General features: G+C 41.4%; 1 non-coding gene across 6 annotated transcripts; it reads left to right on the top strand.

Moving 5' to 3' along the window:
- Window positions 1-4,671: 4,671 nt before the first annotated feature.
- LOC6581937 lies at window positions 4,672-23,443 on the top strand. 6 transcript variants are annotated; one of them, XR_006357598.1, is made up of 7 exons: window positions 4,672-4,925; window positions 10,010-10,208; window positions 10,279-10,750; window positions 14,035-14,721; window positions 15,441-15,523; window positions 22,820-22,863; window positions 22,932-23,443. It is a non-coding gene; the product is annotated as an uncharacterized LOC6581937 (transcript). The 6 variants fall into 6 exon arrangements; XR_006357599.1 differs by having other exon boundaries at window positions 10,263-10,750; XR_006357596.1 differs by having other exon boundaries at window positions 10,010-10,750.
- Window positions 23,444-25,293: the final 1,850 nt, after the last annotated feature.

Genomic DNA, 25,293 nt, shown 5'->3' with positions numbered 1-25,293 from the left:
TACATATTTGCACTTGTAAATAGTTCCCTAAATATGTAAAGTAAGTTTTTTTTTTTTTTTTTATAAAAAAAAAGAACAAAATAACAAAAAAAGGAAAACAGACAGAGTTTTTAACACGACCGCAGTTGGGCAGGCGGCGGCTAGTGGATAGCGAATAGTGGTCTTTTGGGCTGGCAATCCGTATCCGAAACAGGTCCACAGGGTCCGGACGCACACGTGGTACATTATTTGGCTACAAAATGGCCAAAACAACAAACCGCTATAATTTACCATATTTTATGGCTGCGCTGTGGCAATAAAATCGCCAACAAGCGCTATAACTCATTCGAGAGCGGGCCGCAGCAGAAGCTGCCCCCGGCGCACGTTACACCATGGAGGACGTTGCTCGGGCATGGTTATGTTTTGCGTACATTCGCGGTTGTATATGCGTGCGTGTGTGTGTGTGTGTGTGTGTGTGTGCGGGTGTGTGTGTGTGATGGGCGTTTGAATGGCTGCGCTGATAGCCGGCGCTCTATTGGCCACGCGGTTCTAATTTGTATCTGAAATGTAGGCTGTAGGCGCAAGCGTTCTCTAATTTATCTATGCTCGAATGTATATTGATAGCGTACAAGTTTATGGCTCTGCTGTCGTTGTTATCCTTGCGGTGGGAATTCCAACTGTTCTGACTGAAGTGGGGGGAGGGGGAAACAAACAAAAAACCGTTGCAGATGAAGGGCCAATTGTACAATGGTCGAAATGTTCGTTCGACAGTTTTCAATTTGCGTGGCCAACTCCAATTCCCATCGAAAAACAAATTTAATTAATTTTATTTAAATTCATTGTCCTGGCGCAAGGACACGTTGGCCGTTAAATTATTGTCCCCGCTGCCGCTGCCGCTGCTGCTGCTGCTGCTGTGTGTGTGGAAATAAAATAAAATTGTTTTGTGGTTTTTTGCCCAAAGGACGCGTGTCGCCATTTTTCATTTCACGCTGCCCCAACATCAAATGCAAAAAAAACGTAACAGCAAAAATAAATAAAAAGTGAAAAAAAAAAACCAAATACAAACGCAGATCGAACAAGGCAGAGCGCACTCGGACTCCGTCTCCGACTGTGACTCTGACATGGCGGGGGCTTAAACCAATGTAGCTGTGGCTGCAGCTGCTGCTGCTGTTGTTGTTGTTGTTGGTGTTGCTGCCACAAATATGTAGTCTAGACGCACTGGAAGCAACATCAACTCGAACCGTATATATACTTTATATTCACCAATTGGCGATCCTCCATTAATGATGGAAATAATTTAAATATTTAATTAACACATTCCGCCGGCTAGTTGGGTAGCACGTACCGCCCTATATGAAGCATGGAACAGAAATCTCAAGCCAGACCAGTTGCAGGCGCTGCAGCTGGACACAGTGAGGCAGCCACAGACGCCATGCAAATCGTGCGCCCAATCGCGCGTGTGTGTACAATTAATGCAGGAATAGGCGCAATTAAGTTTGTCAACGAGTCCCAAATGGCATTTGGGGAATTGGCGGAGGGGGGCTGAGGTAGTAGCAGGAGAGACCAGGCGAAGAGCGGCCAGCAGGGACGAGTGGCGATTGGGAAGCCTGCTTATCGCATGATTCCGATCGAGCTTTAACTCTCAGACTGAGGTCCTCGTGCGCATGCAAACGCACTCGCACTTGTCTTGCCAGAGCTTTCAGCTTGTTTTGCTTTCTGTTGCTGTTGGCGGCAGCCCAAAGATTTATCTGCATCCGGTGTCCAGTTACCAAATGCCAGTTGCCAATGGCCAGCTCCAAGTGCCCAGTGGAGAGTCCAAGAGCAGTCCAACTTGAATGATGCGCTCCTTGGCCATTTTGGGAGTAAATTTGTGTGCAAATGGGTTTTTTATTTGGCTCATGTTTCCCTCAGTTTGGCTTTTGCTTTGTCTCTGTTTATTTATCTTCTTGGCTTAGGGCTCATTCGCTTGATCGTTTCACGGAACGAGTGCTGATTATGTAACTGAGTGGCCTATGATGGGTTGCTTGCTGTGCTTCACCTATACAAGACTTGACTGAGACTTGTCTTTGGAATTTTATGATATATTATTATATTTTATGTATTTGTATGATAAGTCTATGTTTAAGTTTCAAACCTATTTCGTATGTCCAAAGCAAGTCAAAATTCGATGGGGTATAGCTCGAAGCTGATCAACAGAAGTTGCAAGGAGTCTAGCATGCTTATGTCAGTTAAGAAGATATTTTGAAGAGCATATTCTGATTATTTATAATAATTAGATGTTCCTTAGCATTCAATGTAACTTAAGCACGAATTCTGTAGACTTAGCTGGAGTATGTGTTTTAATACTTGATGATCAGACCATATAATTAAATTTAATTATGATACTTTATTTGATCAAATTAGAATAGGAAGAATTAATACAAAAATTATTTTCTTCTGTCCAAGAAGTTTGGGTCAATTATATTAGGGATATCAATTCATATAACTCACTTATAAAACTCAAGAAATTCTATTAATATTTAATAGAATCCATTGTACACACATATATATAATTAAATGCTTACCTTTTACTTACAAATCATGCATTAGAGTAAACTTTACTTAGTCCATCTTTATTTCTATCGTATAAATATGGACGCTTCCAGCCAAGCTGTCTCTCTCTTGACTTACTCGACTTTCTTATTAACAAAAGCTTCGTACTAATAATATACAAATTATTATATTATTTACTTAATTTTCTTCCATATATTCAGATGAAATAATTATTTCATATGTATGTATATTAATGATTTATATAATATTAGTTTATATTTATACTAAAGATTTTATATACTTGGCAACTGGGGGAACCTCTTCAAGATCTCCTCTGTTACGTTTCAATGGATATTATTTAAAAGCAAAAACTAATTTGCATTAAAGTTGATTTCGACGGGAAAGTCGTGCTCTCTTAACACGTTAAAGCAAAGTATTTTTGCATTTGGTAAAACAACATTTGTGCATCGTGGAACATTTTTGAAATACTTGAAGGGATAGGATGCTGTGTAAACATGCATATAGAAGGATTTAGTGAAGCACTGTGTGCGGACGGCCAAGTCAGCCCGTAACAACACCGAAAAAAAGTGGACAAAAAAAAAAAAAAAAAAAAAAAAAAAAGGAAGACGGGCATGCAAAAAAGGAGCAGCTGAATGTTGAAACCAGCAAAGCCATTTGTTTCCTAGTCGGACAAGATGTTTGCTCGTTCGGCAAAATAAAGTACAGAAAGCCCAACTCCCAGTGACCAGTGACCAGTGACCGGTGCCCAGCGTCCAGATCTCTCTCTCTCTCTCCGTCTCCCTCACCCCCTCTCTTTTTCTCGGCCGGCTAATGTGCAGCGGGTGCATTTGGGCACTCCGAACATTTGGGATAACATGCGAACACGGCATATTTGCAGGGATCCAAAACGCCAAACGCTGTTGTCCGGCCACTCAGCTACTAGTGGGTAATGAATGGATGCGAATGCATGACATGGACGCAATTTTCGACAGTCCAGGCAGCACGGCGAGGTGGCTGCCAGCCCAGCACCGGTGGCCGGGTGTCCGGTTGGCCGGGTGGTCGGGTGGTCGGGGTACGCTGTTTGAGTTCTGCTGATTAGCTCATGTTCAGAGTCTATAGACGTAGACGGACATAGTAGGCTCATGTGCAGGCCTTTGGCTATAGCTATAGATGCTCCACACACACTCACACACACACACACACACACGCACGTACATACATAGGCAAGTACATATGTACACATATGTCGAGTGTGTATGCTCTGCGCACATTGGAGCGATAATGTACAAAACGAGAGTCCTGCACTACCTGCCTGAAAACTATGTAGATCTGATAATATTTCGAATGTAACATTTTCCCTCTGACTCTGACTCGTGTTAGATCTTCAAAATTTGTGCTCATATTTCAAGACTAGTGTCAAAGGCATGTATTAGTTCTGTAAGACACTCACTGCCTGACAGCAGGCTTAGTTATCCTAGCTTTCTAGAGAGACTTACCCAAATTGTTGCTAGGCTTTCACATAAGCATGAGCTTTGCTTCACTTTTTAGTCTAATGTCAAACTCCTCTTAAGACTTATACCAGTCCTGATCACAAGTTATAACAAAGCCCAAATTAAATACACACAAACCCAACTTAGACTTGAATTAGATCTAAAATACTTTTGGTTATAGCTATAAATATAAATCAAGTGATCTTAGTGTGCTTTTATTGCTTACCTGTTACTGTAAGTGCTCCTCTCGTGTGTGTCGAACTACATACCTACTTTCGGATGGTGTGTGGGTTCATTCCTTTCGTTCGCGTTATATGAATGTACTAATTAAAACCCTACAACTACATGGCAAAGTTGAAAACTTAAAAATACGCCGGCTGATACGAAAATTGGCAGCTTTTCAATGGGCGGAGCAATTTCCCCTCCACGCCTGCAATTCCAATTGGGGGCCCCACACACGTCACACACTTGCAGCAGCAGCAGCAGCAACGGCAACGGCAGCTGGAAAGAGCAGTGCTGCCATCATTTTATCGCATGCATCTGTCCCGCTCGCACTCGGAGAGCAAACCAGTTTCGACAGCGAGTGGCCCGGCGCCGGCAATGCGCATGCGCCGAATGCACAACCCCTCGGCCCGACTCGGAGCGGCCGCCGGCGTCAAGCACAACTTGGAACGCAACTAGTATGCGCTCGAACACGGCATTGCGCACATCATGGGCGAGAGTGGGCGCGCGCAAATCGATGCGAATCGTGTGCGATGTGCCAGGCACGAATCAATCGTGACACGACACAACGCAACTCGGCGCGACGGAGCTGTGCGGCTAACGGTGCCACCGACTCTGGCTGGTCTGGGCTGGGCGGTGCCATCTGACGGTGGGTCAACTCCAACGACGACAACGACGACGACTGCCTCAAGTGATCCGCGGGTAAGTAAATCAAAAAGCGCCGCTGAGCCATGTGAAGGAACAGCGTTTGACTTTCAAAAAGTTTGTCCTTGACGGGGGGGCGGGCGAAAGCGCGCCACAAACTTTCAACTGCTCCGTGTGACATGGCAAACAACACAATTATAATAATTATTATAATAATAATAAGATCTAGGCTATTTGGATATGCACAGAAATTGTGTGCCTGTATTTCGTCTAAAGAGTGTGAAAAGCTTTGCTTTTTTGGCTTTAGTTCAAAAATCAATTTTAAAGCTGTAAAGCTTGAAATGTGAGTAGTCGACTAAGTGATGCCCTGCAGTTGAAGAAGAATTTTGTTGCAATTTTTTTTTTTTTTAATGACTTTTATGGTTATTTTTTTTTAAAACTATTTTAGTTGATAAGCCACTTTTAATTAAATTCAAAATTTATTAGTATTAATTAGTTACTTATTATTAAAGAAATTTAAAGTGTTGTTGGTATTTATATTATTATAAATTATATATGTATATGTATTTCCCAAACTTGGGCATTGCTTAGACTAATTATTAGCATATTTTGATAGATATTTATTGAAATTTATAGGGTATATGTTGTAGGGTATACTACTTTGCACTAAAGGCATGTGCTCAAATGTGACGAATGACTGAAATGTTTATTTGAAAATAGAATTTTACTAAGACTAATTGAACCCATTCTAAGGCAATTGTCTGAATATATAGTATGTATAGCTTGTATAAAAAATATTTTAATTGCAGTCTCAATCGAAATGAGAACTCTGATTACATCTGAGAATATGCCCAATTTGATTCTACAATATCAAAGCAACAAATATAATTACTAAGTAAAATGTATTTCGCTCAGAGTAAATTATCTTGCTAGTATTTGCTTACTAGTTCAATTAGAGACTTTATTCTGAATTATGCCCATTTAAATCCATATAAGTGCTTTAATCCGTATAAAATTCAGATGGCAGTTGACAAAAGCTTTTTAGCTGGCTTTGAGTGAGTTTTGGGTACGGGCGTGAGTGCAATGCTTTGAACTCGATGAAAGAGCGCACGCAGCTAGTGCGAGTGAGTACTTAATATCGCGTGACTCGGGCCATAAACAGAAAATACTTCACAAAACGGCTTCGTCGCTTTGGCAGGCATTAACAGCATGGTAAGAAGCGATTGCAAGGAGCGCAAAGCCGAAACAGAAAATTATCATGCTGTAAATAATATTATTCATAAATGCAGCAGGTTTTTCTTTTTGCCTTTACCTCTACCTCCCTCTCCCCCCACCCTCTCTCTCTCTCTCTCTCTCACACACACACTCTAGCCGGCCCCGTTGAGCATGCGGTCAAATGTTGCAACACCCGCCCCTCGCCGAGGCAGCTATCCATCAGCGCATCATGTTTAGGCGTTTCGTGGCGCCGATAATAAAGGAAAGATAAGAAACCAATTTTGCAATTGCCCCATAGGAATTTTTAATTAGGCCAACTTAGCCGAGTCTCGTACTAGCGCGACTCCACTCAGCGGAAATATTGTTGCATCTTGATATACTTTGTAGCTGTACCCGCTCGCCGCTCGCCGCTCCCCTCTCAGAGAACCAGTTGCCGCTAAAGCGCACACATGTCCAGCATTACCCTATTTGCATGCTATTATATATACATATAGAGGAATATCTATATTCAAGATGGTAATAAAACTTATGGCTAAATATGTGTGAAGCGCATGCCGAACGTCAATTCTCTAGCTTCACGTATATTTGCATTAAACTTAAAAGCAAAAAAAAAAAAAAAAAAAAATAATGGGTTGAAGTTTGAAAGGAGTAGATGAAATATAGGGTATTTGATATCCAGGAGTTTTGAAAGTTCAAGTAGAATACAGGGTATGCAATCGTTGTTTGTTGTTAGCTTAGATTCCAATAAATAATTTATTCTATTTAAGAATTGTTGATCTAGTTGGGGACCTCATGCAGAGTAGTTCCTATCTGAATTATTTTTAAATAGTATACAAATTATAGCTATTAAATATACACACTCACATTTAAGCGTTATTTTCATGAAGAGACATTTTGTCATTTGAAAAGAATTTTGTTTTTAATTTGTATTCTTTATACACAACATATATAGCTATATTCTCGCTAGACTCTGAACTATCGCCAGAAATGTTTGAGGTTATTCAAAGTTCAGCAAGTGTGGAATAGCGAAAACAATTCAATTCGCAATTTGCACCATTATAAAATTTAATTATTCATTTATGCATAATTTAACCGCTAAATTCTGATGGCTTACACGGACGGCTGTGGGGAAATCAGCGAAACGTAACGCTGGCCCTAGTTATAGAGCGAATTTATATATGTATGTATGCATATACATACTTCAGACTAAAGGGTGTTTAAGGAATAATTGTTTTAACATCTGAGTGGTTATAATAAAATATGAAGAGCAAAATGTGGTTTCAAGTGCATTTAAATAGTTTTATGGCCAGAGTTTTGTGCTCTGCGAGGTGTGCTCTAGCAGTTAACAAACAAATGAGCTTTGACAGTGAAATTTGAAAAGCTGACTTTGCTGTGGCTACTATTTGTTGATTTCTTGAGAAATTGCCGGATGAATTATGTATATTTTTTTAATTTAAAAAAAGGCTATTTGGAAGAATTAAAGTAACCTAGTATATGATGGACTTTTAACGGTTAAAATCTGCCTCCCTCCCGTCTCTTAATATCAAGGCCATTCCTCTTCTTCCGTTTCTAAACTTACTTAGCTTTATTATAAATTGCGTATCTATTTTTTAATGGGCTTTCGCAGTCCATCAAAGTCTCGAGTCTTGCAATAAATTTTGATGTATGATTTATTAACATTTGTTTATATTAACAGATTGTATATCTTACATCTATTTAGGCTATGCCTCGTCAGCGGTCTTATTATACATCTTAACATAAATATAATATGTGTATAAATATGATATGTATTCGCATTTTACTTTCTGCACTCATTCAATCCATCGCAGTGCATTTGAAAATGATTTTTAGTTTTTCGCTCTCTCGCAAAAACGCACTCATTGAATATTCATGTGCATATCTGAATATGTTAGTGGCAAAACATGCAACTCCGTTCCGTGATTAGCTGACATTGTGTGTGCTGTATATTTTTCGTATTTTTTTTCTTGCTCGCAGGGTAGCGTTATGTGCTGTGAAATTCTTCAATTAATTTTTGCAGCTAACTAGACTACACGCACATTTCTACGTCTACGAACTTGTTAACTCTGCAAATAATTGTGAAGAAATATATATTAATATATATATTCATACACATATCTCTTCAATCTGAGCTATTGTTAATGGTGGGCGAAATACAACATCGTATTTCCTACTGTTTCAGCGCTCTTGTTACAGTTTGCTAACATGGATATTCATAATTTCCTTCATTTGTTAACTGCACTTGGCTAATTTACATACAAAAACTCAACTGCATTCGAATGTTATTGATTAAGATTGTTATGCTAATTGAGATAGCGTGCAGAATCAAGGATATTTATATTGGTTCATGAAGTTAAAAGGGTATATTGGCTTTAGCTTTGATAAGTTTATTCAACTGTCTATCTGTCTGTTCATGGAGAGTCTTCGAATATCGAGCTTATTGAGATATTAGTAAATCTTAATTAATCATTTATTTAAGATTTAATAAAAAAATTCATTAAAAAATATTTATAACATTTTTTTTATATTAGATAGATAGATTTATGCTGAATGGTCTTTTATACAGATATAGGAAATATGATATATTTAGCTATGTTTTTTTTGAGGTAGGGTAAATCGGAAAACATGATATGCTCTACACTCTAAGAGTCCAAATAACAATTGTCATACAAATTTGTATCGTCCTTTTCATTTATATATATATATTTATTGGCAATATCTCATATAACCAATTTCCATTTATGGCTATAACTCAACTGGGCCGCTTCATTCGACACTTTCTCACCGTTGCCCTTAATAACACTCGATGACATCTAGATATATATGTTGCTGTACATCAACAATGCCACCTGCCTCAGTTGAGCTACTAGAATTACATTTTCTTCTTCAGCCACTGCTGCTGCTGCTGCTTCTGACTGTTTTATATATATATACATGTATATATATGCACCTAGGCCTGTTCAGGCTTTCGTGTTGACCGTGCCATTAAGTTGGTCAGCCACTTGGCACGTCCGTTCAGTTGGCATTTGGATTATTATAAAATACCGCAAGTATGCAGCAACATTGTTTATATTAAATTCCTTTATAATGTCTTCATTTCGTCTGCTCCCATTTGTTTGAGGGAATATAAACAATTATTTCAAGTTTAATTCTTGCACATAAATTAGCGTCAATTTATGCACTAACAAAGCGAGTGCTAAAGAGAACAAGGATATATAGAAATGTTCATATTTAGTCTTTAGTTATATAGTAGATGAACTTAGGATATGCATACTTGTCGAGTAGAGTACATACTATCATCTTCCATAGAGTATTCAAATACATAGGGACTATTTAGTGTGGTATATGCTTAATGAATAGTTTGTAATTATTTTGTAAAAGCCGCAGAACAAGACTCGAGTTTTCTGCTCAGCAGCAGGCCAAGGCGCAATTGCAATAGATTTTACAGCAACCGCTTGGCTGTAACCCTTTGTCTAGCAGCCATTTTAAGTGCCATAAAAACTCGGGGAAAAGTTGTAGGAACAATGTAGACAGCGTGTTTTCATTTTATGCGAATTAAGCTGCCACTTGAACAACTTATTTTGCCTGCCTGCACTGCCGCCTGGACTGGACCGTCGAGACCCAACGACAGTAACTCACCAACGTGTACGTGTGTGCGTGTGTGTGAGTGTGAGTCTGGGCATGTGTGTGTGTGTGTGTGTGCATGCAGACCGACTAACAACCAACAAAAAAGCTCACATGAAAAACAACCCTGTTGACAGAGCGTCACAGTGGCGAATCTTTAAATCTAATATTCTATTATTAAATATTTATAAATGAAAATTGAAATTTACACTAAGCTGAAAGTACACGCCGTAGCGTTAAATATTGCCCATTTCAATTCAATTAAGCACTTGCATGCACTGTAGTCTACTTTTAGGCTGACTCCAGGAGTCAACGCTCATTTCCTACAGGGCATCAGCAATGTCGTCGACTTCGAAAGGGATACAGTTATAGCCGTGTATAGCTGGAAGCGTTGCGGACGAAAACGGTAACATGGCAGCTGAGTGTCGTGACAGACAGAGACGGCGACAGAGGAAGAGACAGAGAGAGAGAGCGAGTGTGTGGGTATGTGTGTGAGTGTGGGTGGTGAGAGCGTTCTCCATTTTATGTACAATAAAGGAATTTGCACACACAGCGACAGACAGCGCCACAGAGAGACAACGGGACAGCGAGACAGCCGGACAGCGGGACAGCGAGACAGACAGACGTGCGCATGAAGTGAACTTGTTAATGCTGTCTATAAGCAGCATTTACATACGAGTTGACCCCACATGTACACATAAATATGTTTATGCTGTTGTGCATATGTGTGTGTGTGTGTGTTTGTGTGTGAGTAAGTACGATGTCCTGCTTGCTTTTAAGAGAATGCCCAGCCGCAAGCCTTCGAATGGACACACTTGACTAAATGTGATTACTATGTATGTGCAGCAGCAGCTATGTATATACACCAACACACACACACACACACATGCACATACTTATGCATGGCAGCATGTATCACTATGCCCACTCCCATTGGACCTACGATGAAGCACCCTGTAAATCTATTGTCTAACATTCTGAAGGCTGCAGCCGACTAACAATTTCCACTCCATTTAAAATGTTCGGTGAGTATCTTTAAATCTAAATTAAAAGTAAGCTAGCCCATAAGGGAATTAATTGAAAAGATTCTAGTTAGACTATAGACATCAGCGAAAGAATGCATGAAGTGACGCTGTTGCCCTTTGCTGCCTTAATATGGCTATAAATGATTCTTTATAGCATTTCATATACCTATCTAATAGACATTCTTGTATAAAGAGTAATCCTAAGTGAAGATTTCATTTGCTCATTTTAAATTTGATTATATTTGTAGTTGTATGCAAGAGTAAATCAATTTCATACATAATATGTATTACATATACCTTTGTATGCAACTTAAGAAAGGATGAGCACTTTAGTACCCAAACAGACAGTCAAATAATTAAAGATATACCTATATATATATATATATAGTTGGAGTTGGTAAAAAGAAATACCTCGAATATTTAATTGAATTAAAAATCGTACAATTTAAGCTAAAATACAAATACTTAATTGCATTTAAAATCCTTTTCCTCTTAGGGTATTCATAGAGTCATCAATGAAATCGTCAATTTCATAAATGATGCTGCCTGATGCACTTTCACATTGATTGACAAGCGCATCTGAAATTCATGTAAATATAGTAGATTATGTGATAGTTAAAGGGCTATATCAGAGGTTAAATATTAAAGCATCAACTGTAAACATTTGCCTATGTACACATACACCCACCACACACACACACCCACACACACAGACGCACACCTATTTATACAGCTTGTATATAAGCACATATGTAAATGTGCGGGATATGCGATTTTGGGCGTATGAGCACATGTGTATTTCCGATTGTAACGCTCCTGGGTAGACTGGCTCATTTACCATCGAAAGTCGTTGATTGTCGAGTCGAGGCGACGCAGCGTCGATATCCTCTCAGTCTTGCAGCCTCGTCGCCTCGCCGCCTCGCAGAACCGACCCTAGGCGCACAACGTGCGCACATTCGTCAGAATTTGCATTTCAATTCGAATGTCAGGATGACGGAGCGTCGAATTCGGGTGGCTGTGGATTTCCAAATGAAAATAAATCACGTTGCGTACTGCCATCCTCCTCTCTCCATCCTCTGGCATTCCGGCGTAATGGCAACTGCTGACTGCTGGCTGCTGGTTGCCTTGGCTGGTGGAACGCACCGCTCGGGCTCGAAACATAGCCACCATTAAGCCAAAAAAGCGCCTGGGGCTGTTGGGCGTGGAGCATGGGTGGCGGGGCGTTCTCTACAGCGTAGTCCCATTTTGAACTCATTTATTTTTGTTTTTTATTTTGCGAAAACGAATGTGAAAAGTTTTCTGCCATCATTTTGAGTGATGTCAATTAGATTGATTTGATCAGCGAAAATATGTGATTTATCAGACGGCAACAGCGAGTGGGCGGCCCCGAGGCAAGCCCACCCAAACCACCCGAGCCAAGCCAACCACCCTGCGCCGCCACATGCAATGTGGATGCTCAATATAGATTCGCATGAATATCTAATGTGGCACACACTCGCACGCATTTGCTTCATCACACCTTTAGCATTTATTCACGTCATCAATCAGTCATCCAATTGGGAGCTTGGATGGAACGCCCACTCCCAATCAGAGTCTGCGTACATTTATAGCCATATGCATATAAGAGCCTGTACATAACTAAATGGGGAGATATGTGAATGAGACTTTGATTAGCATGAAATAATAACGCAAAATGTATTGTAAATCCCAATTGGCAGTCCAATAGGAGAAGCGACTCAAGTGAATCAATTGGAATGTCAGCTAAGCTGGTCAGATTAGATAATACTCAAATATAGCTGCTTAAGTAGCATTCCAATAAGAATTAAAACACTTGTTAAGATAAACATATAGACATATATTATATGCAGCTAATGGCACTCATTAAATCAAATCCCTGAGTCAACTAAGATAATGGCCACTTGTGTTGGCCAACACACACACACAAACACACACACAGAGATACAAAGGAAAAGGAAAGCGTAAAGGAAAAGCGCAGTAATTTTCCCACTGTTATATGTTATTAGGTCTATTTGATTAACCACACCCCGTTGTCCGTGATGTGGGAATATAAATATTATGTCTCAAGTTAACATTTCTATATGCCTGTGTGTGTGTGTTTGTGTTTGTGGAAGCAGTTAAACGCTTCTGGCTGCCAGCCACGCCTACAAAATCAAAATTAATATACCGCTGGGGCAGCAGCACTTGCGGGTGTCATACAAAACAAATAAAATAAATCAAATCGGAGAAGCGAATGAAAGGAAATCGCAATTCGAATGAACGAACGCATGTCTGTATGTGTGTGTGGGGGGGCTGGGGGTGCTTGCTGCGAACAAAAGGGGAGCAGCACTTGGCACCCAAAATTTATGCGCACAGCCGCGCCCACGCCCACTCGCCCACGCGCCCTGAGTTCCTGCTCTCTGCTCTGCGTGTTTGTCTGAGGATATATATACATATAGATTGGGTAAGGGGTTCGGGTTGAGGGGTGCTGATTTTAGGGGTTGTTACCAGCGCCAATAACTCATTTTCAAATGGAAATAACATCAAATAAAATTCGCGCTACTGTGTCGCCCAACATTTTCCGGCCTTGACGGCCATATGTGTCTGTGCCTGTGTGTGTGCGTGTGCGTGTGTGTGAGCGCCTGTGTGTGTGCCTGTATATTTGTGCCCGCTGCTGTTGACGCTGGTCGTGGTCCCGTGGTCTGGTGGTCGTGGCGTTCGGATCGTGTGGTCGTTTGACTGATGAAATATCGTGACAGGCAGTATAAAAGCTATTAAAGCCGAGCGTAGATGGCGCTACTTGAATTTGTCAAAATGTCTTTTTACGCGCTTTCCAACGCAGGCGGCGCGCACCAACAACAATAACAAAAGGGGCCCAAGCCCAGCTCACATATGCCTAACAACACACATACACACACACACTCACACACACACGCACTGAGAGTAAACGGGTGAAACTTTGATTGATGCCAATGTGTCACGCAGGCGCGCATGTGGCTAATGGGCGGTTACGTGGCTGCCCCCACCCCACCCCAACGCACCGCACCGCACCAGAGCTAGCCCCGCGCCCTAGTCGACCCAATCGTAGCTCGAACTCATGCATTGTCACATCGAAATGCCACAAGCTTTTCAGCCTTTGACAAGCGTTTGACAAATGTTTCGGTTTTCGGTTTTTGTTTAGCTACAAGTGAGTGAGTGTGTGTGTGTGTGTGTCCGTGTGTGTGTGCATGTGTGTTTGTTTGTAAGCTAATAGGTAATCGAAACTCAATTATTTGTTTGTCTTGTAGCTCGATATGACAGCGTCTTAGATGTGTAAACAGCGCTTGGCTTAGATTTATTTATGAACTGGCTGTTGGTATGTCCGAAATGTGCGGATCGGATCACACATCAAATGGTGTCCCGCTGCTGCAGCAGACGCGTCCACAAATAAACGCGCGCGCCACAAAGCATCTCGAATACATCAAAGTAACAAGCTCCAGCTGTGCACCACAGCCAACCACAGCGAAAACCACTGACCAAGCACGCCCAGAGAGCAGCAGCAGCGGCAGCAGCAGCGAGCAGGAGCGAGGGAGACAGAGCTAGCCAGCCAGGATACCGGCGCCCACTGTCGCACAAAATATGACATTGACTTAATAAAGAAATGAAATATCGCAGGCCAAGTGGAGCCCACTCGCCGTCGCAGAAGTCGCTGCAGAGGGGGGATTTAAGCCGAAGCTGGCGCTAGTTGCCATGCTGCGATTTCGCAAATTGTGGCACTTTCAGCTGCAATGCCCCCCGCCTGAGGTGGCTCTCGCCGCACTCCGCACTCCGCCCTCCCCAATCTCCACTCCACCGTCGGGTGTGACTGCGAGCGCAGTTGTACGAGCTGACCCATTGATCTTGTCGTGGCGTTTCATTATTTACATTTTCTCTAACTACGGCAGAGCAGTTAGTGAGCAGCAAAAGAATCTTAATTGGATTAGCTTCAGGTGAAGGTGAGATATGCTTATCAAGTGAGAAGGTCTCGTATACCAGAGCTTTTCTTTGTAGTGAAGTTTTCTATATGTATGTATATATTATATTTAAATAGTTTTAATGACCGCCTGCATATTTGTTTATTTTTTATTTCAACTTTTCATGCAGCATTTCATCTAATATATAGTAATGCAAAGAATATGCATATTCCGGTTTATGTATTCTTTTCTCTTGATCGATTTTTGCATGCCTAACACTTTATTGAATATGTTCATAGTAATCTTCATTAATTTGAACAATTAACTCACCCTGTGAAACTTTACAATTTCATCAGTTGACAGAAATCTAATTGGAAACGCTGAACCAATTAGAAGAACGGAACTCATTGATGAAGTGTGGCTGAAAAGCTCGAGGTTTATTCTCCGTAAAACCTAAGCTCTCTGCATGCATTTCTTTTCATTTGACAAGTCTTTATATAGAATTGCATTTAGATATACATTATAAAGTAAATATATAAATAATTAAATTAGATTTGTATTTGATTAAAAATAATATATCCATATATGTATATATATATATATTATATGTATTCATTGACCTATTTAATCCATCAATTTAACATAAGCTTAATGTAAAGCCTATTAACAATATTAGAGTATATACAGAAATATTATTGCTCTTCTCCCCTCATTCTCCCGCACTTAATCAAACCCAATAATTTGCTCTCTTATGCTTGCAGCGCCTTCTGCATGGCCAGCCAGCCTCGTTTTAACTAGTCGCAGACTCTAACTAACAGCAGCCTCTCTCTAACAGTTAATTAACGTACGTATATTCATTTCAGCTTAAGCACTTGTATTTACATGCATATTCACGCTTTATCTCCTCGTCGCAACATAAACTCCGAGCTACAGCAATTTTCTAGACTTGAACTAAATGATATAGGCACTGCGACTAAATTAGCTACTTATTAGATCTTATGCATTAGCAATTAGAGTAATTTGTATAAGAATACAGTTTTAAGTGGCTTAAAGCGTTGCTCTATGAATTACTATTGGCAACTATAACTGCTATTCAGCTCTTTGGCTAACTACACTCGATTAAGTTAAATTGTGAATAAGTCTGCACTATTCACAATAGACAAAGGCTTTTGGTTAATGCGCAATGATTTAACTGTGTTGCAGGTCAGCTGCTTGATTTAAAGCTGAAGTCTAGATGTCAACGTGCCTAGACTCCTTGCTCCCGCCTCCTTCGCTTGCTCCCCACCGCCCACCTCCTGCTTCAGTTGACTCAGCCATTGTTCGCTGCGCAGCTATTGTCTGATGTAAATGAAGCGAATTTTCGTATGAGTACCTGGCATAGTTGCTTCTCTCTGCAAATCAATTGAACTTCAAGTCTGCCTCTCTGTGTGTGTGTGTATGTGTGTGTGTGTGTGTGTGTGTGTGTGTGTGGTTGGGTTAAGTAGAGGATTTAAATTTCTGCCTAGCTCGTACGGTATTAACTTTTCACTCTAAGCCAGCAGAGCAGGCAGCGTGCAATAAATTACGTTAAAGACGCCAAACTCAGGCAAATTTGCATTTCCCCTTTTACCCATCAGAGAGGGGGAAAGAGACGGAGAGAGAGGGGTGAGAGAGGACGATAGCGTGAGTTAGAGTGCGGCACACGCATCATCATAATTAATAAGAGACAATTTGACAATGGCCCTGTTAGCGATATCATTTTCAACTGCACAAACTGTGCAGCCAAATGAACAGCAGCAGGAGCAGGAGCAGCAGCAGTGGCAGTGGCAGGACCCGGTCCAAACCGGGTCCTGGTCCACCCTCTTTTGCCATTTTGCGCCAAATTAAATTCAACCTCAATTGAGGGGTTAATTTCTATCACCACGCAAACAAAAACAAAAACAGCGAGAGCACAAGCAACCTCGAGGGGTGGCTGCGGATGCGGCAAATGGGCGTGGGTGTGAGTGGTGTGGATGTCCGGGCAGCCGGGGCAGGCGGGGCAGGCGGGCAGCAGGGGTATCGCACCATTATCTGCATCGAGTTTCACATAGAGAAAATCATTACGCCATTCGCACCATGAGACGTATTCAATTTGAGTGTCGTTGAGCTCTTTATTACGTTAGTGTGAAAGTCGCGTGCGCCCGAAAAAACCCCGGCAACAATGCCGACCAGACCCGGGGCGGCCCGCAAGCACTGCTCCTGGGCTTGGGCATGGGTCTGGGCTTGGGTCTGGGTCTGGGTCTCGGTCTATGCCGGCTCTTGCATTCATTCACGGTGCGTAAGTCACAGCAGCAACAACAGCGAAGGGCGTTTGCCGTAGGAAGTGGAAGTAAATTGAAAGCATGCTGCCGGGCGGGCAAACCGAAAACGTTCGCAACCCTTCAACTGGCTGAGGAGAGCCTGCCCCAGTGGCAGTAGTAGGAATAGCAGCAGCAGGAGCAGCAGCAGCAGCAGCAGCAGTAGCTGTGGCATCGGTAACTCTGAAATCCATTAGCAGGCAGCGTGCGGCGATGGCCAGCGGCATGAGGCTTTTATGCGCAACGCGTACTGCTTTCGTTTTCGGTTAACCATGAGGCATGCCCCCGCTGTCTCTGTGCCATGAGTACTCAATCTCGACGAGACTCATAAACATATGCGCCTCACGTCGTTTGGCGTAAATCTAATGCCAGCCAGCCAGCCAGCCAGCCAGCCAGTCAGCCAGGCTAGCTAGACGACACCCCCCTGCGGGGGTAGACGGCCAGAGCGCCTTTGCTTCTTTGATGAGGTTAGTGACTTTACCGAATTAACTCCCACTCGCCGTTCGCCGTTCGCCGTTCACCGGAGTAGCCCGCCCACTACGCCCCATTTGGCCGGGGCGTTGCCGAACCGGAAACCAATGCATTTTGTTGGTCCAAAACAAGGGGTGCCACGCTTTAACGCCTCAAAAGATCTCTGGGGACACTTTAGAAACACAATGCGGCATTTAAATGAACACATGAAACCTTAGAGGTTCGCTCTACCGAAATACCCACTCTAAAATTTAGACACACACACACACATACTCCAACACATATGACGAGTAGCTAATTATGTTTATTTGGGCTGCGAGGCAGTTCCAAAAGGCAAACAGGAATTTTGCATAATATTAAAAATTTGTTAATTGAGCTTTTCACTTATCTAAAATTATTCGGGTGAGTGATAAGACTTGAATATGTTATAGACTGAAAGTCAACTGAAATTAAAGCATGAAAAGTGGGAAGATAGGTCAAAGTCTGTTTGGCTTTAAATGAAAAATGTGAGCAAGAAAAATCTGAAAATATTTGTAGGGATTTTGAAAATTTTTTTTAAAAAAGGCTATATACTTTTAACGGCTTGAGGAATTCTAAGCGTGAAATATATATGTAAAGGGGGTGCTTAAATTTTCCTCCTAACAATTTGCAAGCTACATTTCATATTTTAATCAAATTTTATAAAATTCCCATTTGGGTTAGAGTATTTCTCAGTCGGATACGGCTCAAACTATGTTTAATTGATTGATATGCTTGCTTAAAGAACAAAGCTGGCTTATGCCGTACTTATGTTTATCTGACATTTGAAATCCGCAATCTGAAATCCGGAATTCGAAATACGAAATAAGAAATCCGAAAACCGAAATCCGAAATCCCAGTAGTGCAGCGCGTACAATCGAAAAGTTGTTGACATATCGAATCTATGCGCCATAAATTTTATTTATTTATGTGTGGAACATGGCTTGTGCTCCCGTTTGGGTTGTGCCGCGCGAAAATCGGCCATGAATATCAATGGGGGATTGTTTCACGATGCGGCGACGCCGGCACGCGCCCAACGTCCAACCTCGATGATGCGACTAAGTGCTCCTGGCCCTCAGCTGTTCATGGCGCAAGGCCAAGTCTATATATATCAGAGTCTCTGTATGTATGTGAGTGTGTGTGTGTGTGTGTGCCTGTGTATTTGTGTGTATTGCTGCTATTGATATTGTTTTTATCAACATCAACGTGTGCAAAGCTCCGGCTCCGGCTCCGGCGTCGAGTCCGGGTCCACTTGTGCCCCTGATGAGATTTTAATTTTATTTTATTTGGGATTTTGTTTAGCTGTTGCCGACACTCGAACTCAATCTGAGTGCCTGCTGGACTGGGGGAAGTAAATCAGCACACTTTCAATATTGGCCGTATCGAACAAGGAGCAAGACGCTGCCGGACTTTGCTTTGGGGTTGTTTCAACTACTTTTCTATCGAGTCACTTTAGATTGCCCCGGGCTGATCCTGATGGACTTATGCCCGAGGCTTACACACACAGGGATTCCTCTGCGCTCACACATATGTATGTGCGTGTTTCTGGCGGCTTACACTTGTCCCGGGCGGGAGCAGACCGAGAGGAACAGAGTGAGCAAAAGCAAAAAAAAACGATGATTGCTCTTCCTGTTCCTATTCCTGTTCCTGTTGAGTGCTGATTGCTTCGGCATATGAGATAAATGAGAGCATCTGTGCGCCGGCCGAGCTGAAGTGCCCGGCATCTTTTCGTATTAAATTCATGAAAGTTAAGTGCTTTGTAATTGATGTTATAAAATATTTATGACAGCCCCAGCTACAGCTACAGTCACAGTCTCAGCCTCTGTCTCTGTCTCTATCTCAGGTATCTCCGTGTTACCTGCGGGTCATGAGAATGCCAACAGACGGACTGATGGCCAAAAAATTAACTTTGTCTCTAATTGACATTAATTATTTAAAAGGATTTCATGCGCTCCATTTGAAGTAAAGTGTTTGCCCAGCCACAACGAACTCGAATTGTCGCCAGCATAATTGACAGAGTTAGGAAAAGTTGTGAGCCTGTTGGGCCATTAAATAAAATTCTAAGCACTGACACCTCTGCCAGGTGTTAGCCAATCAAGTCAGCCACGTATTCTCAGTGATAAATCACAGACTCGATATGCCAAGGGGTAGCATGTGGTCAGAGATAAAAGACAGAGACAATAGTCGTACTCGAACTCGATAATGATGCTGTAGTTCACTCATTGTCTGCCAATATGCTCGAGACTCGATTGGCCTTGGCCTTGGCAGCAGGCAGGTCTTTGATGATACTCTATGGATGATGAATTATATTTGACATCTATGTGCTGTCGCTCACACTTGAACCTTTGCCCAACCAACTATGACCGGGCGCACACATTTGGCTAGAGTCGTACTTGGATATGTTTATTTTACTGTCAAAACATTAAAGCAAACTCGGTGTAGCACCGGCCACCACCGGAGGGTTGTTTGCCAACGAAAAAGGGGGCGACAGCGGCTCACTTTGATAGGTTTCCACTTACGTGAGGGTGGAAGCGTTGGCGTCACGTGGCGCTCGTCTGCCACGTACCACGTACCACGTCCAGACGCAGCCTCTTTGGTTTGTGTGGGCAAACATATTTGCATATGTTGGCGGCATATTTTAACAAATCCTGCTGGATTTCCTGCTCAACAGACACTAGATACACACACTTCCAGCTACACACACAGAGAGAGAGAGAGAGAGAGATAGAGGGACAGAGAGTCACATGCCTTTTTGACAACTCATAACAATCACTCATCATAAACAATGCGTCTATCCGACGTCCCGTTCGTCCGCCCATCAAGCCAGCAGCTCGACACACTGAAGGGACACTGGCAAAGCTCGAGCACCGATGCATGTCTAGAGAGACACATGGACAGCGATAGCTAGAGATGGTCTGTAATAATGATTGGGAAAACCTCAAGTAGCCAAAGTGTTTAGTATAATTGGTGGCTCTTACAGATTGGCAGCCTTTTGGCCAGTGCGAATCCCTCGCTTAATGATTTAATCTACTGCAAATTAGTTATCGGCGTTGCCTTTGGCCATTCATTTGTCCGCTGTGCGCATTCTTTGGTTGCCTGCCTGGGCATCTTGAGGTCAATTAAAACAATCCGCAAAATAATTGCCAAGAAATTTATTCGCTTCATTAACTTGTTAAAGGACGTGGGACATGAAAGTTAAGCGCAAAGTCAGCCGCATGAAGTCAGCTAGAAAATTAAGTGAAATAATTAAATCTCAATCGGAATCTATTAGATTGGCATTCGGGATGCACAACCCTTGTCAGTGTGAGGGCCACAGATAAGTTGTGTGCAGGGGGAGGGACTTGGAAGACAAATAAATTTCGAAGGCCATCAGCTAATCTCATAGCGACGTCTCAGCAAGGGGTTAACGACGCTGCCATTTGCGCTGGGGTTGAAAATTTTAACATTTCGCCAGTGTTTGGCAAATGCAACAATCGCTAGGAAGGCGGCAGTGGGTGTGGTTGTGGGTGCGGGTGTGGTTGTGATTGTGGAGCATACACACCCTTCTTCACCACATACAGTCTGGCATGGTCATTTATCACCCACGCAGCATCTTTCATAATCAGGCCAACAGCAGTAGGCAAAATGCAAATGACTCAGCCTGCAGACTGCAGCCAGCAGCCAGCAGCCAAAAGGCAGCAGCAGGCTGCAGCCAGGGCACAAAGGACCAGCCGCGGCTTTTAATTTACAACATCCTACGGGCCAACAACAACACAAGCTCAATTTGAATATAGCGCCCAGCCCACAGACAAAGACAGCGAGAGACACTAAGTGAGAGAGTGGGAGAGGGAGAGAGGTAGATGGGCGGACAGCCCCGGCTGGGCTCTTTACTTATAGTGCCACAGTGCCAGACAAAAGGTCGGCACGGCACGGCACGGCACGGATCGGCTTGGCTCGGCTCGGCACATACACGTCCACGTCCACATTCCGACCGACTTAATTAATTTATGCACTCATGGTTGGTCCCACTGAAATGCATCGGAGTCGGGGCCGGGCTGTTTTATTCGGACTTTAGCTGGACATCATTTCTTTGCTCTTCTTGAAAACCCGCCTAATTTCAAAATTAATGAGCGGAATCTTGATGGGCCGATGGAAGCGATAAGCCTCATGATTTTGACTGTCACACACACACATGCAAAGAGAGAGAGACCAACACACACACACACACAGTCAGGCAGACCGTCTGTTGGCTAAGTGCGGCGTTCTCGTACCGCTGAGCTCTTTGAGCATGGCCAGAGCCGAAGTAAATCACGTGTTTATTGGCACTTCACTTACGACACCGTCACCAAAGCAACCAAAAAACAAAAACAAAACAAAAATGGCACCGCTCTGTTGAGGCTGTAGAGGCTGCAGAGGCTGTAGAGGACAGTCGATCGGGATCGGGGCATGAAAACGGGGAAACGTCATTAATTAGCCGGTTTTTTGAAGTGTGGGGAACGGATGGCAGTCGACGTGTTTATTTGGTTCTCCACTCCGTCCCGTCCAACTGCCATCGCATATGTATTCGGGGGAGCTTCATTTACGAGCTCTTTTTAGTGTGTGCCTCTACTTCTGCCCCTACCTCTGCCTCTGCCTCTGCTTTTGGCTTTGTTGCCGCGCCAGCCACAGCCGCGTCCCACATATAGTTGACAGCAGTATAAATATCAGTGACAAGCGAACAAACATACAACAGCGTGTTCATTTACTCTCTTAAGTACTGTCAAAATATATTTACAAATTGTCGGACAGGACAATTTGTCTGAATGAAATGTATACTCTATACAGGAAAAAAATAAATTTTATATATATTTATCAAATTAATTTTAATAACTCGAATTTTAATTATAATTTATGCCAGCTCAAGCTTCACAGCTGATTGGCTTTCCCAACACAGTCTGTCTAATATTTCGTGCCACCAGTGTAGCGAAGCTATTCTCGTTCATTTATTTCGGTTTGACCGGAAACTTCTTATCTGCTGGCTAATCTTATTGATGTCTCTCAGATCTGTTGAGACCCAAATGACGATGTGGGTTTCAATGCTGACCTCAAGACAAACGTAAATTTGTATATCGCATCCATTTGATTCATTCATTGGCATTCCATTTGGGCCCAGAACCTCGGCTTCGTAAAAGCCAGCCAGCAGACAAACAGTCTGCCTCTACAGCCTGTTGCACACTTGGCTCTGTTTTCCCTTATTTCTTTTATTCATGCCAATATTAAATATACAAATTTAATGTAAGTTGAGCTGTGTTAACTGCAGATCGTTGAATGTTTATGCTCTAACAATAATTGAATGATTTTTTTTATTGTTTTTTTAGTGGCTTTAACTATCTTTGATGCGGATTCGGAGGCTGCTTAACTGGTTTGCTATTATACGCTGATTATTATATTCTTGTTGCATAATTTGCTAACATTTTTTATGATTTTCAGATTTGGGTTCTGGCTGCGACATGGATGAAAACTATCGAAATCTGGCTCTAACCGTATATGTTCATATCTGAAAATGGAGCTAACGCAATAATAGTTTTAATTATATACTCAAATCTGCTGCATAAAAATGTAATAAAGGCTTCTTAAATATTGTATACTCATAAAAGAAATTGTTGATATAAAGAGTGCTTATTCTATGCAAATATTTTTAGTAGAAGCTAAAGAACAGCCAATTGGCTTTTAAGCACTTCTACTTAAGCCTAGCATAAGATCACATCATGAAATAAATAAGTCGGTGTATTTTCAGTTTATTTAATACAAAATCAAGCAAAAATAAAATTGAAGAGGCAAATTTTTGATTACAAGAAGCTAAATTATGTAGATTAAATTACTTTGTATAAATTTTACCCCCGACCTAAGTATGTGTCCCAAAATAGTATAATACAAATAAATAAAATCTAGAAAATAGGTATTGGCAATTATGTTGCACAAATGTTGCCTAATTCACTTAATGATTATTGGATACTCATGATTGATAAAACATGTTGCATGGCACGCATAAACAATGTATGGAAAATTAAAAAAAAAAGGAACTTTTAAATAATGTGTATATATATTTAATTATATATGTATAGTATAATGAAATTGATATAGGTGTAAAGTTTTATTCGATTGTCATGAGTACTTGATTGTGAAAACATCAATTCAATACAAGTTATTTCCTTCTTTCTTAAAGCAAACTACAATTGCTACAAAGATTCAAATTTGCATTTAACAGCAGATTTTTAAGTAATTAAGTGCTCAATAGCACATATAGAACTCAATTATATTTCGATGCTTTATTAATATTTCAGCTGAGCTAAGAATTAGTTTCTATTGGGTCTATACATTTTTAAATACTATATAAAGCTGCTAATTATAATTTACAAATCACATATCAAGCTCTTGATTGAACATCAAAGATTATTATAATATTTGAGCTGCCATATTTATCAGCTTAAGTAATATTATTAAAAATCGATTTCAAGCTTAAATTAAATATATATATATTTATTATTGCGTATTCAAGAGGATCACTGAATGTTAATATTTGAACTGCCTAAAAGTATGCAATCATTTTTCCAATCAACAAAACGTAGCATACTTTTGTATATGTCCAATTGGCTTCCATTAAGATCGAAATCCATTTGGAACAATTGTAGAAAAGTGCTGAAGGTAGAGTTGTTTATAAAACGATTTATGTAAATATATAAATTAGGTAAATTAAAAACTACAAAAAAACAAAGCAAATTTGCTATAGAAACCGGTCATTCCCTTGTCTAATGGATCGCAGATAAAATAAAAAATAAATTAGTTGTATAATATATATATATTTTTAAATATTTGGTATATAGAATCGATTGAAATGCTTAAATAAGATCTGAAATTATTTAAAAAAAAAAAAAGAAGCAAAATAATTCTAAAAAAAAAAGAAAATTTAATGCAGATACCAATTAAAATCCCTGATAGAACCTACAAAAATTTGTGTTAAATGTATAATATAGAAAAAATATTTGGAATGCATGACTGTATCTATCTCAAAGCACTTAGATAGAGACATAGAATGCTAACCAAAAAGATATTCTCATACAAACTAGAGCTAGAACAGGAGAGTGACAATGCCACCCCAAATGGCTGAAGCGTTAATTGTCGGAGGGAATTAATAAACTATTGTTATCTGTTTACGGCCTGGATGTGGGTAATATCGGTCACATCCTCATCTGCCAGACAAAATAGATCTCTATACGCAGCCAAACAGATATATACATTGTGGCAGTTGGCAAATCGAGCAACATAAATCATGCCAAACAGTTTTGCTTGCTGGGCATAGAAAGTCAAACAAAATACGATCACTTAAATGTATTCAGGCATTTATTTATGTCAAAACATGGTACATTAAGCCGCTGGCAACCCTCCGGCAGAGCAGGATCAGGTATAGCCGAAGGGTCAGTCGTATAACTCAATTAAAGACGACTCTGCCCTCACGCACACCGTCGCAGCGGGGTGTCGGCGCATTAGCCACTTCTTCTACAACCTCGTCTGCGTCCGCGTCTGCGTCTGCGTCTTCGTCTTCGTCTTGGTTCTCTGATTTGAGCAGTTGCTCAATGGACAGTCTAGATTGTCTCAAACAATACTGTTGCTGCTGCGAGGATCACAACGGGGTCGTTGTGGTTTAGGATGCTGGCGACGCAGTCGAGACGCCACAAATATCAAATGAAACTCGAACTGGCCATTCTGAATGAATGCCTCCTAACAGCCAGCTCTCTCATTGTTGGCCCCGTCGCTAGCTGCTGGGGTACAGCTGCTGCGGCTGCTGCGGCTG

Source organism: Drosophila mojavensis, unplaced genomic scaffold (genome assembly GCF_018153725.1).
Source record: "Drosophila mojavensis isolate 15081-1352.22 unplaced genomic scaffold, ASM1815372v1 contig_74, whole genome shotgun sequence".
NCBI lineage: Eukaryota > Metazoa > Arthropoda > Insecta > Diptera > Drosophilidae > Drosophila > Drosophila mojavensis.
The sequence above is the reverse complement of the archived record's forward strand: the minus strand, read 5'-3'. Positions and strand labels throughout refer to the sequence as shown.